Source organism: Dipteris shenzhenensis, chromosome 2, assembly GCF_047967505.1.
Source record: "Dipteris shenzhenensis isolate YYH24624 ecotype China chromosome 2, Dip_SZ_1.0, whole genome shotgun sequence".
NCBI lineage: Eukaryota > Viridiplantae > Streptophyta > Polypodiopsida > Gleicheniales > Dipteridaceae > Dipteris > Dipteris shenzhenensis.
In genome coordinates, this window is record NC_141597.1 from 50,596,368 (window position 1) to 50,600,621 (window position 4,254).

Consider the following 4,254-nt stretch of genomic DNA (forward strand, 5'->3'; position numbering starts at 1 on the left):
CCTCCCACAGTTTGCATTCAGCCTGAGTATGATTCTCTCCATAGTAGAAACATTTGATAGGACCTCTACCTTCATTATTCCTTCCTTTATTGTTTCTTTGCTCGTTCCTGGGAGTTTGTCCACTACTACACTTTCATCCTTTTTGACATTTTCTTGCCACTGTTTAGCGCATGCAGGTGCAAAAACCATCAGTATGGTGCATGGGTGGATTTTTTATCGGTATTGGTGTCGACATATACCGACACTTGTGAGTGTTGGTATATCCCAAAATTAAGATAGTGTGGGTATATACCAACACCATCAGAAGAAGTTTTATCAATGTTGGTATGTACTGACACTAGGAAAAAATTTCCATACCGACAAAATAACATAATGTTGTTTGCAATAAGACTCAAAATAAAAATTTCCTACAAGTTTTATCATTTGAAAGATAAGAAATATAAGAGTATGTACATGAAGCTTGAGATCAAATACTCATGTATTCAGGGGAATTCACTATACAAATGTAAATAATGCCAATTTAAAAGTAAAAGGGGCAAAGATAAAAAGCCTTGGCGATGGTAAAAGAATCAATCAGTAGGATTTACATCAATAGCCTTGAGCCAGGTCCAATGTGGCAAATAAGTCTATCTCTAGCTGTATAGTCAATTGATCTCACCAATATCACCATCATCTACTGTATGTCTACCTAAGACTTGATCCTCTATTTCATCTTCTTCAATAATATAAGGTGATCCATGATCCCCATCTTCTTCCCCAATGTCATGATCTCCCCCTTCCTCCATTACGATGTTATTATATGCATTTCTTTGTGGCATATGCACTTTCTTTATGGCCCATTTCGTGATCTTCATCTTCTTCCCTAGATCCATCGAGATCAAGTGGATCTATTGGTGGCATCTTCGTATCCACATCCCTATCTTCAAAAGTATGTTTACCTCGAGGAGAAACTTGGACCATATACCACCATCATGGACGGAAGACCCCTATGTTCAAGGTGCAAATTAAATGCCATCAATTGTATTAATGGATGCTTAATTATATATGAACATATATTGATTCTTTAAAAACAAAGGCATTATCTTAATTAATTCATTAGTACATACCTACTCACAAGGCTCAGGAAGAATAAAAGTATCACTTTCATTGGTCCACAGCTTAGTGGCCTTGGGCAAAGAAACCACTATAGTAACTACATTTTCTGAATGTAGCATTGGGACTATTGTAGATAGTACATTAAGAATAAAAATACTAAATCGTCTAAAATCAACTTCATAGATTTTGTTTATTGTACCACAATAATCTAATTGAGGAGAGAAGATTGGTATTAAAAGCAAATCGCTGGGCTATCTTGTACGAAGTTGGCCATGACTCCACAATCATATGTGACTCTCTTTGAATAGATATGTTAGATAGGTTCCATAAAAAAATCGCATCCATATGACCATAATGCATTGTACCTTTCATCTTTAGCTTTACTAAGAGCCTCTTGTAGCCAATCCATTGACATGTATTTGGGGAGAAGAGAAATATCCTATGGATATGGTAGCGCTCAACTGTGCATGACTCTAAATCTTTCCCCGTCATTTACTCTTTCTACTTTGGCCGCTTCATATCTCTTGATCCATTTTTGCATCTCCTTGCTATTGAGGATACAAAACTTGTTGAATTTCTCCCTTTGTTCTTTGCTCATATTATTTTCAATCCCTTTTCCTTGGGGGACCACATCAATTATATGGTCATTGTCCTGGTTATGTCAAGCATGTGGCATATAGGGATCCACTCGGGATCCATGAATCCAAGAAACTATGTGATATATACTATTAAATCTTGCACAAGCCATCCCTTTGGCATGCTTGCTTTGGTTCTTGCTCTTTGCATTACAAATCCCTTCAAAATTTGCATAGAATGTTCAAGGAAAAACCTCAAAATGACTATGAATGGTTCTTGCAATTGGCTACCTCATCAACTATGTGTGCAAGCAAGTGCACCTGAGTCATCATAATGCTTGAGGGAAAGTGCAAGCAAGCACACAAATTTGATGGAGTCCACCATAGTCTTCTCGATGCTTGATACAAAGATCTCTTTTTGAGAGATCCACCTATTTCACATGCCCATTAAGATTCACAATCATCTACTGATCATTCAAAATTGAATGAAATATAGTCAAGGTGATATGATAGTAAGCATATATACCTCACAATGCCATAGATCTTGTAGATATCTATTCTAACATCTTCTTATAAGAATCCTTTCACTATAATTGGAAGGAGAAACTATCAGAGCAACAAAAGGATTATAACAGTCCAATATATACCGATTTCAAATCCTATTTTTGTTAGTATATACAGACGAATAAGTGTTGGTGTATAACAACACTATGCTTTTACAACCATCGTTATATATCGATGATTCCCTAGCAAAAATAGCAGATATTGTGTGTGCTTTTCTCTCCTGTGATATCTGACACTCTATTTGTTGCTAGTCGTTTTGCACGTTTTGCCTTCCATTTGACTTCCATTCCCATTCCGACAAACAAAGCTCCCTCCCCACCTCCCACTTCTCCATCCTCTCCAAAAATCTCCTTCTCCACCTCCAAGTGTTGCAGCAAACCTCTTTCTCTTCTTTTTCTTTCTTTTCAAAGTTCATGCTCTTTAAGTTATTCTTTTCCTATGTTCTCCTTGACGTTTCCTCAAGTTATTATAAGCCCTTGATGCTCCCGATCCATGGTCTCCCAAATATTAAAGATGTTGAGGATGCTTTTCTCTTGAACAAAATCAATATGATTGTTGTGGATGATATTCGAAAGGAGGGGATGAAGGCACTAGGTCAAGATCTTAGTTAATATCTTGTGCGCGGTGTGCAAGAGAGTTATGGACCACGCGTGTCGAATATTTATTTCTTGCGTTCAGGCAAATCCACCCTTTGTGACAGCAGTGGAGGGAGAGAGTACGGGGGAGTGTTAGAATATCTAATCGGGACTAAAACGTATATTGTTACGTGCATGACTTTTACACATGTGATTCGAGCCTAATCGAATAGGTCCTATAAATGTAAACCGTAAGGATGAGCAATACAATTCAATTCCATTGATCTCTGTCTCTCTCCGTTGTCTAGTCTTCTTGCATCTCTCTCCCATAGCTTTGCTGTCAAGAGTGTTTTGCTCCTCAGTCTTGTATATCAGACATAAAACACCTCGTAGGTGCGATTTAAAACCACAATTACAAGGGTTGACACGGTATAATCTCCTTGTGTTGCAGAAACACGCAAGCTGTTGACAAGATTCTCACAAATGCTCCGTACTACAGAGTTTGGACATCCAGTGAAGTCTTCCAAGTGCCTGCAAAATAAGTATTTGAAACGCATGATGATTAATTAAGCATTAACCAACAGATCCCTGATTCAACATAAACGCGTACAGACAAAACAATCTTCAAACGAGGAAGGGAATGATGGGTACAATTGGGTAGATACCTCTGGCGCGCTGAGCTGATGAGGCACAACAAAACCATATATTATTGGACCGATGGGTATCAGAGGCCAGTCAATCCAACTACGTTTCCCGCAATGGAAAGGTCTGCTCATTCTTCTCAATGAGGGAAATATTGCAGATAACAATGTCCTGCATCCTCCTCGCCACTGGCAACATCCCACATTCGCACGGAAACATCAAGAGGCAGAAAACAATGACCTGCACTCCCCAATCGAAGGGATTCAAAATGATGAAGAAGGCAGATCCGGCCAATAACAGGAGAAGATCAGGACAATTTCAATACCCTGGACGTCCAAAATGTTGACGATGGCGCACTCCCAGCCAACAGAGGAGCACAAACACCTATATCACAATGTAATTCGTTCATATCAATACAATCTATTCTACGCATGAGCATGACTCTGAGAATTCTACATATATTGGTGGTAGAGTTTGAAGTTTTCCTGTTCCCTAAAGTGCTACACCGTCGATCTCCATCTTCAAATTGGATAGAAGCCAGTTTGTTGAAAGGCTCTTGTACTAGGGTAGGCATTTTTGTGCTCCGAGAATGCACACAAGCGCGTGAGATATCCTAGCCATAGCTCTGCCACAATTTATGTGCTCTAATTGAAGATCAGGATGCTGTTCATGCCTCTCTCTCTCTCTCTCTCTCTCTCTCTCTCTCTCTCTCTCTCCCCCCCTCGCAAGAGCCTTGCATATGGATCGCTGGCTGATGAGTTCACGCAGAGTAAACCAATGAATCTAGAGCAATGCGTCTTTAC

At 39.2% G+C, this 4,254-nt stretch overlaps 1 long non-coding RNA gene across 1 annotated transcript; it reads right to left on the bottom strand.

Moving 5' to 3' along the window:
* Positions 1-3,158: 3,158 nt before the first annotated feature.
* Positions 3,159-4,001, bottom strand: LOC147904923 (uncharacterized). Its single transcript, XR_015542334.1, has 3 exons — positions 3,777-4,001; positions 3,475-3,691; positions 3,159-3,340 (listed from the first exon to the last, which is right to left on the bottom strand). It is a non-coding gene; the product is annotated as an uncharacterized LOC147904923 (long non-coding RNA).
* Between the last annotated feature and the right edge of the window lie 253 nt (positions 4,002-4,254).